At 40.5% G+C, this 12,734-nt stretch overlaps 1 long non-coding RNA gene across 1 annotated transcript; it reads left to right on the forward strand.

The window, feature by feature from the left end:
• The first annotated feature begins 8,751 nt into the window (after positions 1-8,751).
• LOC127765902 (uncharacterized) lies at positions 8,752-11,065 on the forward strand. Its single transcript, XR_008016174.1, has 2 exons — positions 8,752-9,165; positions 10,717-11,065. It is a non-coding gene; the product is annotated as an uncharacterized LOC127765902 (long non-coding RNA).
• The last annotated feature ends 1,669 nt before the right edge of the window (positions 11,066-12,734 follow it).

A 12,734-nucleotide genomic window follows, 5' to 3' on the forward strand; every position in this document is an offset into this window, starting at 1 on the left:
CCAAAAATAAATACCGTTTTTGTGACCATTCATGCTCACGCCGCCTCGTCTAGGAGCACGTGCGTTTCTCTAGTCCTCTTCATCTCACATGGCTCAAGTAACTAGAAGAGCAATCTCCTTTTTTTAGGAGGCATCCCTCTCCTATAATAAGTGAGGTGGTACTAAATCTAAGATTTATATGTATACCTTATTATGAGATGGGCTTTTATGATTTTTCAAAGAATTAATCTCCATATAAGTTTTAGCCACGTATTAATTCCAACACATAAATCATTGTTGTCGAGCTCAAGAGCAGCTCTGACTTCCTATGAATAAACAACGGTATGTACAACCAATGACCAAGAAACATATGACAATGTCTTCTAGACAAAGAAGAAATTTACATCCACGACGCAAACAACGTCCATCCGATCATCGCAACAATTGAAGTTAGAGCTAGACAAGAACCATTAAAGGTGGAGCTGTACCAAAATTATTCTCTGAATTGTGTGTGAAATGTTTTACACCTCCAGAACTTAGTATGTGGCAATAGACTGTTATTAGGACTTAGGAGGATATATATTTCATCACAATTAATTAACATAACCGTAAATTAGGGTATTTTGCCAAGGGTATACGTAGAAAAGCTAGCTGGCAGACAGCCGTAGTTGTGTACATACAAACTGTTGATGAGCTCTAAATTAAGAGAATTTAAGGTGTATGCGTGGTACATATGTAAAAGTAAGCACGCCCACGTACATGAAGAAATTAATGCTTTTTTTTTTGTTGATTACTAGTACTTCTAATGTACTGTCCTCTCGCCCTTGAATATCAACCCAATGAAACGGCTGTCAATCAATGGATCAGCAAGTACTGTGTACTAACTCTATGAGCAATGTTGCCAAAAAAAAAATGTTAAGAGTCTTACAGGGTTGGTATGGTATCCCTTTTGAGTGGGCCGGTGTCAGTCTCGTAAGGCAAGATCGACGACAGCACGTATACACCGTACGGGCAGGGCAAGTACTCCCTCCGTCCCAAAAAAAACAAACAAACATTGGGTTTCCGTGTCTAACGTTTGACCGTCCGTCTTATTTGAAAAAAATATATAAAAAAAAAGATAAGTCACGCATAAAGTATTAATCATGTTTTATCATCTAACAATAATAAAAATACTACTCCCTCTATTCCATAATATAAAACACAGCCACTTTTTTGATGGTACATAATATAAGACATGCATGTATTCTCCATTCAATTACCATGACATATTCTCCATTAAATTACTATTCTTTGAGTGAATTTTAGAAAATCCCATTGTTTTGGAGCCAATGTAACACATAACCACAGGTTCTATTTATTTTCTCACATAACCCAATGCACTCTATCCAATTAACACAATACCACAGGTTTAAGTGTGGAAAAGTGCCACAATGGCAAGTGACATGGCAGACCTGCTCCACATCAGCTGGCCCCACCTGCCAGATCAATGCGTGGGCTATTTAGGGCGGGGAAGCACCCATCCTCTGTTCCCGCGCACGCGATGACGCACCCCTCGTCTTCCTCGTGCTCGCTGCGGCAGTTTTCCTCCTCCTACAAGTTCAGAGGGGCAGCTCGTCGTGCACATGCAAAGGCAAGCATCGCCTGTTCTGTTTTGCATCAACTGATCAAACTGTACATATACTTCCTATCTTCTATTACAAAGCTTGTGTGTGTATTTGATTAAACATGGCCAGGACGGCAGGACCTGACAATGTTTCTGCTCGAATTTTTTGTAAGTAGGTCGATCACCAAGGTGCCTGACACTGTGTTCCTATGAAAAAAAATGAAAGGAAAAAACTGACAATTTCTATGCATTAAGCAGAACAATGGAGCAAACGTTATAAAAACATCCCATGTCTGAATAAAAGCACCATAGCAACAGTTAATATGTGACCCATTGCAGATCCAGGGCATAGGAAATTTGCAAAACGAATCCATATCTGAAATATATACATTGTGAAGCAGAGAAAAATACAACCTATTTACCGAGAAAAAAAAAGAGGAAGCCATGTCTGCTCTTTTGTGAAGCAGAAAAAAATGTTACAGGCCTTTAAATGTTAATTGTGGTTAGTTTTATATCTGACTGCAATATAATAGTTGTAATGCAATAGTCTTATACACGGTCCAATCTACATGTTTTTTTTATTTAAAAAATTATGGTCCAATGATGAAAAGCAATTTTGCAATGACAAACAGAAGAACGATTGCATAGTTGTAATGCCCTAACAATAATGGGTTCCCCTAAATTACATTTTACTAGCCCTAATTTCTTGACAAGATAAACATGATCAAAATGGCTAGATTTAATTCCTCGTCAAAGAACCATAAAGCAGAGTGTCCTTGCAAATCACCAACCAGCATGCTTTGGAGTCAATTCATATGATCATCACAAGAAAAGGGATGAATGTTACCTGCTAGGAATGGTACCCAACGAGTTCTCTTCCTCCAGCTAGGTCAACATCACCATCATCACTGGAGGCCATCATGCAAGAGATGGTTGGGGAACGTCGCCACCGCCAGCGTGCGCAAGAAAGACGGGAGGTGCCGCGTCGTGTGCGTAGGAACAGGGAACACGCGCTTCTGTTCTCCCGCGTGATCCCACCCTAATAGGCCATGTATTGACCTAGCAGGTGGGGCCAGCTGATGTGGAGCAGGTTTGCCATGTCACTTGCCCTTGTGGCACTTTCTCTCACTTAAACCTGTGGTATTATGTTAATTGGATTGAATGCACGGGGTTATGTGAGAAAATAAACAAAACCTGTGGTTATGTGTTATATTAGCCTCAAAACATGGGGTTTTCTGAAATTCACTCCTATTCTTTTAAATCCTTCATTCTCACATTCTCTAACTCTATTGGATGCATGCATTACATTTATTAGGATGATTCAATTACAAGATGATAATAACTGTTTCTTGGTCTTTGGGTTAAGGGTGGTTGTGCCTTATATTTAGGAATAGAGGGAGTAATTATAAAAATAATTTATATAAGATGGATAGTCAAATATTAGACACAGAAACTCAGGGTTTGTCTTTTTTTTTTTTACCGAGGGAGTAGAAGAGAAGGGCTGTTGTTGATGCTGCCGGCGATGTGTGGAAAGCTGGGTTGTTGTAGTGTAGATGGAAAGCAATGGATTAAAAAAAGAGTGGAAAAAAGATATGCAAAAACAGGATTAACCATTAGGATATAATTAATTGAATTGTAAATGTTTTAAACTTAAGAATTAAATTAATATGATTTTTCTCAAAACAATAATTTATCTATAGAAAATATATTAAAAACATATTGTTTAGCAGAATAGGAAGGGTGCACACGAAAATCTGAGGGACTTTTCCTTTCTATGATCCTCTCCCAACGAACTACATGAGTACAGGACTACATACAGGTGATGGCGTAATGGGCCTGATACGTCCGAACGATCCACAGCTTCGGAAGTTAAAGCCAACATGGCCAGGCCGGCCCACCAAAGCCGCGATGTCCCGGCACGCACGATCAACGATCCCGGCGCCGCGGCCGCAGATACCCCCGACCCCCCGCCGCCGCAGTTTCGACCACCGCGCACGCACGCACCTCGCGCACACAGATCACACAACACAACAACACAAAGCAACAGTCATAACCCCCCCCCCCCCCCCCCCCCCCGGGGCCCCGCGATGCGCACCCGCGTCGACGTCGCAACCTGCAACCAAATTAAGGTGATCGATCAGTGCCGTCGTTGCCCGCGCGCGCGGTCGATCCATCCATCTATATCTGTATCGATCGCGTACGTTGATGGCTGTGGGATTTTTAGGTGGTTTGGCTCCTGCGACCATGTTTAGTTGCAAATTTTTTCAACAAACTTTTAACTTTTCCATTGCATCAAAACTTTCATACACACGTAAAATTTCAACTTTTATGTCACATCGTTCCGATTTCAACCAAACTTCCAATTTTGATGTGAACTAAACACACTCTGAGTCAGATCCTTTGTCTTTAAAAGCACCATACATTTATCATTGACGGGTGGATGTATGAGAATTTATCGAGCTCACGTGGTAGTGATAAAGACACGTATGTTTTAAGGTAGAGATGCGTACGTACAACGCGGCCACTAGGGCACTGCATGCTCAGCTTCGCTGATCTGTCTGTCGCGCGCGCGCGCGTTGGAACAAATTAGGCTGGTGGTGGGGGCTGTGCACCGGCGGAGTCGGGCCGGCGCCGCCATACACCGCGCGCAGCTGGAATTGTTATGTACGTTATCGTGTTACTGTGGCTAGCCGCTCTCGTTTGGGGCTTTTAACCTGGGAAAACCAGAGTTTGGTTTCCCCAGGTTGTAGGCAATGGGAATCAATTAAAGAACGACCTACTCATCTGTTGGATCGACTTGCCGTCGTCCTTGGTCACCCACTCGATCATCTGTGTCTTCTTCTCGATCGGGCCGGGGGTAATCATCGCGGGGAAAGCGACGTGATCCTCGTCTGCGCATGGACACAGATAGTGACCGGCCCCAGCTTAGAGCAAGTTTAATATTATATTATACCAACTACTAGCTCTAAAACATTTATAGCTAATTTAATACTCCTAATTCATATAATAATTGCTTACTGTATTATTAATACCTAGTTCCACCTATCATATATACATTACGTTTTAAAGTCTGTGCTGTAGCTGGCTACAGATAGACTGTTGCTCCTCTCTTCTCTTTTATTTCTATAAAATATATTTATAACTAGCTAGCTTATAATTTGAGTACCTGCTCTAAATAGGACTATTAAATTAAGCTACTACATCGTTAACTCTTCATGTACGTTTGACTATTTGTTTTATTTAAAAGTAGTATAATATTATTTATTTTGTTACGACTTGTTTTATTATCAAATAAAATATAATCTTAACTTATAATTTTATATATTTATACTAAATCTTTTAATAAGAAGAATATTAAACCTTATGAGAAAAATTAACAACGTTGTACACTTTAAAAATAAGGTGGTAATTAATAAGATTGCAAACTTAACGAAGGATTGCAAAACTTAAAATGAAAGTGATAAGTGAGTAAGTGATTAGTATCTTAGTGCTACTTAATGAAGGATTGCAAAACTTAAAATGAAAGAGGCACTTCAGTTTCGTTTCCGAAAGGTTTCTCTCTCTTCTTTTTGAGAACATTGTGAATGATCTTGATCGGATACTCACATGCACAAGACTATCTAGGTAACGATCGAGGACTGCAATTATATTGACACCGGAATCGCTAGAAAACCTTCGCTAGTTTTTTTCCTCCAAAACTTATAGATTTGTGGTCGTTCTCGATCATCTTGAGATTTCTGTATGAAGAGAAAAAATTGCTATAAAGAAAATTTTACATGTCATGCGTAAGATCCCGGCACTAGCCAATCAAACCATAGTTGAAAATACAAGCTTTACGTAAGTTATATCGTAGTTACAATATAGTTATAATATATTTATATTTGAAAGTGTTTCCTAAAGAAAATGCGACAGTTTTTTTTAGATACTTCCCATTGATGAAGCAACAAATGAGTAAGATTGGAAAGCAATTTATGGTTACAAATATGAAAATATCCAATAGTTAATTTATTTTGAAACAAATAGAGTAAATTAAAAAAATGAATCTAAGATGATTGATGCAACGCACGAATCCATTTGTGAACAAGTTCTAAATGCCTGGAATACTTATATTTATGGACAAGTGGAGTCCATATACACAGTTTTATCATTTGCTTATTGACTTATCAGCTGCAAAAAAAAAATAGTTTGGAACTTATTTTCAAGATAATTTTAAGATTTTTTATCGTAGTTTATTTTTCAATATTAATTTGTAAATAGCTAAGAGCATATATTAATTTTCTTTTTCTTCGTGGATGAACCGGTATAATAAACGACGAGAAGCATCGTCACTTGTCAATTGTCTGAATGCGCACGTCCATAACTAACGAATATACTCCTGTATGTTTTCTTTGTGGCAATTTTTTTTTCAGGAAACCTATCAACTGTACTCTTACTTGCCACCGCAGCAGCATAACTATACCCATACTTGTCTACAGTATATTCCTTTTCTCAAATCGGTTTGAAACAAAAATCCTTGTAAAAGAATTGATACGATTGACACCGTTTCTCCCCTGCTTTGAGTCCTATATAAAGCGTCTGAATGACACCATTGTGTATGCAGGTTCCATGACCTATTCGATACTAGTCCTACACAAACATAACACGCCATGTCACCGAAGGTCATAGCCATTTGCCTTGTAGCACTTCTCCTTCCCATCAGCATAAGCCATGGTGGTAGAATTGGGCCAATTGAACCCAGCAAAGCTTCCAGTAAGGTGAAGGAAAAAAACTGTTTTTCTTTCTTTTAAATTTAGTTTCAGTTGTACATTTGATATCATGTTGCATCACGACATGTTTTCCTTTGATAAATTTGCATGTACGAAGTAGTGTAATTTGATTAATTGAACGTATCTTTAACCGATTTTTTACCATCATGTTGTGGGTATCGTGGCACAGGTTGTGGAGAGGGGAAACTACGATGGTAGAGTGGAAGGTTGCGAAGAAGATGATTGCCTAGTGGAGCGTTTGCTCGTGGCTCATCTGGACTACATCTACACGCAGGGCAAACACAATTAGAAGCAGAGGAGTAGATGCACGTTTGCAATGAGCAATCCATGCAAGAATAAACCGCCGAGCAGAAAAAAGAAAGCGAGCAAGCTTGACGTTAGATGATAATGTGTGTACAACCTATATATCATGGGAAAATAGAGCCGCTGGATATCAGGAAGACAGGAAGGAGCCTGATATCAATAATTATGAAGAAATATGAGCACACTCCGGAAATGGAATCAAGTGCGAGAAGGCGTCCAGCTAAGCTAATAACTGAGCTAGGCGCAGTTCTCTGAGCTACACATTGTGTTTTTTTCTAGAGTGGAGAAAGTATATATAAAGTTTGTATGAAGTTTAAGTGTTTGTATGTGTGTATGAAGTTTGTAAAGGTAATTATGAACTTATGTTGTTCGAAACTTGCAACATTGCCGGTTTTACGCTCACATATCAATCTCTGAAGATGTATGTAGGCTGTAGTGTTCAAAGAACTTTAGGCTGCGTTCAAGCCTAAAGCTTCGGAACCCTTTTTCTCTCTGTCACTAAAACCGGATGGCTCATTAACATATAATTAAAGTATTAGCTAAAACCTTTCTTAAAATAATGATTTTTAAAGCAACTTTATTACATAAATTTTTATTTGCAAGAAACATACTATTAACCGTTTGGAAACGTGCACACAGAAAATGAGAGAGTATAAAATGATAAAAACGAGGGCCGAACACACCCTTTTGTTTATCTTACCACATTCTTGAAGACGATACATAGCTTAAGAATTCTCTTGAAGACGATACATAGCTTAAGAATTCTCTCCTAATGAGGACATCCATTTGAACCGCACGATTCTGTTTCATGTGCGTGAGCAAGAAAAAAGGGTTATTATACTACGATATCCCGTTTGAACGAGATAATACCAAAAAAGTACTAGATTATCGGTATCATACCTCATTATTTTATTACCGGTTGATACCTCATTAGTATCAACCGATATATACCCATCAGGTAACAACTAATACATCGTCGGTACCAGCTCAATGCCTGTCAATATTAGGCTAGTACCCATCAGGTATTGGATTTGAGTTGATGTATGAGAGAAGAAGGGATGGATTAATGAGATGAAATGGGTATTAGATATAAACGGAGAAGAGAGAGAAGAAGGGATGGGGGTCTGAGCTGAGAGAGGAAGAAGAAGGGATGGAGATGATTACTGGAGTGACGACAGTAGCGCTCATCACCCTACTTCGGCACAATGGTTGCGGCGACGATGACTGTGGTGCTTCCCATCCTCCATCGACCACTCCTCTAGACCAAAACCTCCCCATCCCCTCTCTTCGAGTCAAGAAGCTTCCATAGCTCAGCCTTCACCACCCACGCAAGGGTATGGCAACCCAGGGGAAACAGTCGGCTGCCACTGCCACCACCACTCACACGGTTTGTCACCAGGCCTATCCAAGCTACAACAGGAGTGCCAAGATGCCATCGGTGCCACAGTGGTGGATGATCAACGATGACCGGGCCACCATGATGACGCTAGCAACAGGTCAAGCTGGCTGTATGTCTAGAACAATCTTCGTGGCTTCGATGGACGGGCACTACCTTTCCCTTGGGTGTGAGGAGAATGGTCAACATGAAGTACCGCCTGCCCAGTAAGCTCTTATCCATGGATAGTAGTAGTAATTAAGATGAGGAGGCGAGATCAATGAAGAGTAGGATCTACAAACCTGGTCACCTATGTGCACGAAATTTGACATTTTGACCCTTTCCAAAAACTAATTCCGCAAATGAATCGCGGCCAAAACTTATTTCAAAAATGACTTTTTTTGTTCAACGTCAAATCGTATGGTGCTGAACTTAGATATATCAGCGCCAAATAGCACGGCGTTGAATGCACGTTGTCATGCCAACTCATCCTCCCATACGCGGTGCACAGCATTTAGCGGCAGTTGACGTGGCACTGAGGTGTCTAAATTCAGCGCCATACAATTTGGCGCTGAAAAAAAGTCAATTTTGAAATAAGTTTTAGCCACGGTTTATTTGCAAAATTAATTTTTAGAAAGGGTCAAATTGTCAAATTTTGTGTACATATGGGCACGCTAGCAAAGCGGATGAGAGGATCACACTCGAGAAACCAACTATAGCATACATTGTGCGCACATGGAGGGGATCCCATCCGAAATGGGAGGACGGGAGCCTGGAAAATATTATTTTCTAAAAAAACAAATATTTTCTTTTAGAATCAAACAATACAGAAACTTAGCTCCAGTGCTCCATAATACTATAAAAATCGTGAAAAATGCTTCGATGTAAATTTCAAACCGTCCGATATAGAATAACCCAGGGCCATCTTGATCGGACGGCGCAGGAGGCGATCGATACTTCTCTCCCCTTTCTTGGAGGGGTTCTCTCTTCTGTCTCAGCTTCGCCGTCTCTGACCGGAGAAATCGTGGGGAAAAAATAGCGAGGGCCAAGAAACAGAAGAACCCGCGGGGAGAAGGCGAGAGGGGGGATCAGGAATTCAGGATGCGGCTCTCCTTCCCCCTGGTGGCCGGCGCCGTCGTGTGAGTTTCTCCAACCCTCTCTCTCCGATCCTCTCGCCTCTCCGCACCATCGGTCTGATGCTCAGATCTACTGCCGCGGCGGCTGCGGCGGCGGCGGCGGCGGCGGCTGCTGTTTCCTAGTACCAGTCTTGATGCTAACCAGATTCACTCCGCGTTGATTCGGGGCTCCTGATGTTGTGCGTTCCGATCATGATGGGACCTCTAATATGAAGTTCCATCTGGTTCTTGCTATCTCATATTACTATTCTAGTAGGTGGCACGCTTGATTCTCGCCCAGGCGGCCAAGCCAACGATTGTGAAGTACTCCCTCCGTCCCTAAATATTTGACGCAATTGACGCAATAAAAAGTTTTTGAATAAGACGAACGGTCAAATATGTTTAAAAAAGTCAATGATGTCAAATATTTAGGGACGGAGGGAGTACTTGTTAGTGTTTCAAGGGAAAGAGTAATGGGTGTCTCGGTAGTAATTTGATATGGAGCAAAATTACGCTGGACAAATTATCTCCACCGATATCAAAGATGGGGTGAATTTGGAAGGCTTGTTCTCGAATCCTGCCGTTTCATGTCATAGTAAAAACAGTGTTTCTTGAAGCTCTGCTACTAGTAGTAGTATTTTGCAAGTAAAACCATGTATGATGGAATGCGATACCTTTTTTTTTTTTTGTGGGGGGAAAATACAATGGTGCCTTGTTCTTATGTGAATAAGCATCCTTGTGTTTCATTAGAAAAGATATTGGATGTATTCCTGTTTTCTTGGCAATTGCATTAGGGATTCTGCATATATGTGGAACAACTGCATATACATTTCTGTACTCTGATTAAAAATGTTAGGGCTGACTGGCTGAGATAATTCATGGTAATCGGCACTTGTAACCGTGACTTCAATCTTAAGCAAATAAAAAGTGACATATTTTATTGTTATGAACGTACCTTCATTGTATCTAAACTATTGTATGAAATTGACATCCTTGTTCAGCTTAAAGTCACTAACATGCTACAGTACGCTTTAATATGAGATATGATAGTTGCATGCCTGAAAAGATCTACACTAAAGTAGGCGCCAACTTGTACATCACATTATGTCCAACTATAGGCTTGTTTCCCACTTTCCCCTGTAATGCATTAAATTGTTTGTTTATGTCATTTTGACTGTTAATATCCTGGTATTTTTGAAAATGCTCATCTACATCTGTCTACACTGTAATAAAGATAATCATAGTCCTGAAATTTACCTGGCAGGAATGGGGCAAACTTTCCCTGTTCCAAACAGTGTGGCGAAAGAAATTACCTTAGCATCCTTTGATCACATCTTATTAGGACTGGCCATATCCTACAGATGATTGCCTGTAGCTATTGTGGCTCAGTGGCTATTTGGAATCCTCTCTGAATTTTTTAATTGATTTTGCTCTCAGCTAGTGCTGTTTCGTTGTAGCGCTTTGTTTGCTATCTTAACCATTGAATAACTGCTTCATTGCATTATAAGCAGATGTCTTGTTATTGTCAAGCTTATTTTGATATTCATGGTCATTCTGTCTTACAAACAATTACAGGATTGGAGTGATCTCTGGGAATGTTATATTTGGGCCACCTCTTCAGAAGTACTGGGCAGAGAAGCAGCAGCAGCAGCAGCAGCAGCAGCAAGAGGGAGCAAAAGAGGGGCAAACTGGAACGACATAATTAAACACAAGTGAAGCCAGTTTTGCTGATTCAACTTCTGCCAAGCTTACAAGAAGTCCCAATATCAGAACGCTGAAGCTACAACATTGTGAAAACTATTCCATTAGTATGCTCTAGCTCTAGCCTTTGTTAGAACAGTTTCAGGTAGCTGTATCTGTATGCCCTAGTTGTTGAAAGGAACATTGCAACATCCACAGATGAAAGGAACATTCCAAACCATCATTTTGGGCACACCATTGTGATATTGAGTTTTGTGTTTTGTAAATAGCTCCAAATTAGTTTCATACCCAACTACCCAAGAGTTCAGTAGTATTGATTAAGCCTAGTTTGAATCTGGAATTTGGTTTAGCACACGTATGATTAATTGAGTATTAATTATTACAATTTTTAAAAATGAGTTTATTTGATTTTTTTTAAAAAAAACTTTTATATAAAAGTTCTTTTTAATAAATGTAACATTTAACAATTTGATTTTGGGGTTTTTTTCCTCGATTTTTTTCACAAATTATTTTTTGTTTGCAAATAATTTGTTCATGGAATAAGCCAAATGATAGGGTCATGAGGAAAAAGTATACTTTGACTCCGTCAACTATCGTCCAAGTATAATTCATGTCCTCCAACCACAGAACCGAGTATATCGACTCCTCCAACTATCAAAACCGGTGAAAACAATGTCCCTTGTGGTTTTGGAGATGGTTTTGGCTGATGTGTCGCCTACGTAGCGGTCTTGACCAAGTCTTTATCCTACGTGACGTTTAGATGGCATTAGAATAAAAACAAAAATAAAAAAATATGTGGGACCCATATGTCATTCACATAACAAAAAAAGTATTGTGGGATTCCTGGTGCGCTTGGTCGCCGGTGGTGTCGATGGTGCTGTGGAACACAACGTAGTCCATGTCGGTGAGCGTGCAGACGACATCGAGGAGCAGCTTGGGGCGGTAGCGGCATTGCACGGTGACCACCGAGTAGCCACGCTCCACGCAGCTCTGAACGGACACGGCGGGTCTCGGGGATGTCGTCGCGCGCTCCTCCTGGTCACGGTCAGGCGACATGAGCTGGTGGAGGCGGCGCTCGGCGTGCGCGACGCTAGCGGCGGGGACAGTGGCCACGGCACTGCCGCCGACGCTGCTGGAGTCACCGCGGAGGAGGTGTCCAAGGTGGGCCTCGATGCGCGCCATCCTCTCGGTGTCGGCCTCCTCGTTGCGGAGGAAGACGTGGCAACCGAGGGGTGGCCCTAACTAGCGACTGGTCGCGCGGGAGCGTGGGCGCGCGACCAGTCTGCTCTTACTGCTGCTTCTAGTACTAGTCTACTACTCCTACTGCTACTACTACCGGTGCTACTACTGCTGGTGCTGCTACTACTATTGCTTCTGCTGGCGCACTACTACTACTAACTACTCCTACTACCAGTAGTAGTAGTACTACTACAACAGTACTAGTGTACTACTGTACTACTACGTGTATATATACTTATGTATATACTTGGTATACATATTTATAAACTTTGTATTTATCAATACAAAACACAAAGTTTATTTATGTGTATATAAAGTATATACATACTTATATATAATTTTTATATGTACCAAAAAGTTGACGTATAAAAAAATACATGTATACAAACTTTGCATGCGCGTATACAAATTTTACATACGCGTATACAAACTTTGCATGCGCGTATATAAACTTTGTATAGGTACGTTCATATTATAAAAAAATCAAAAAAGAGAAAAAAATTACGTATACAAAGTTTGTATACACATATACAAAGTATATACATGCGTATATAAAGTTTGTATACGTATATGAAAACCAGAAAAAACAAAGAAAGAAAAAAAAACAAGGAAAACCGAGACTCAAAAAACCGGGAAAAAACCCACGTGGGCCC

The sequence above is a fragment of the Oryza glaberrima genome, chromosome 3 (assembly GCF_000147395.1).
Source record: "Oryza glaberrima chromosome 3, OglaRS2, whole genome shotgun sequence".
In the NCBI taxonomy this organism is placed as follows: domain Eukaryota; kingdom Viridiplantae; phylum Streptophyta; class Magnoliopsida; order Poales; family Poaceae; genus Oryza; species Oryza glaberrima.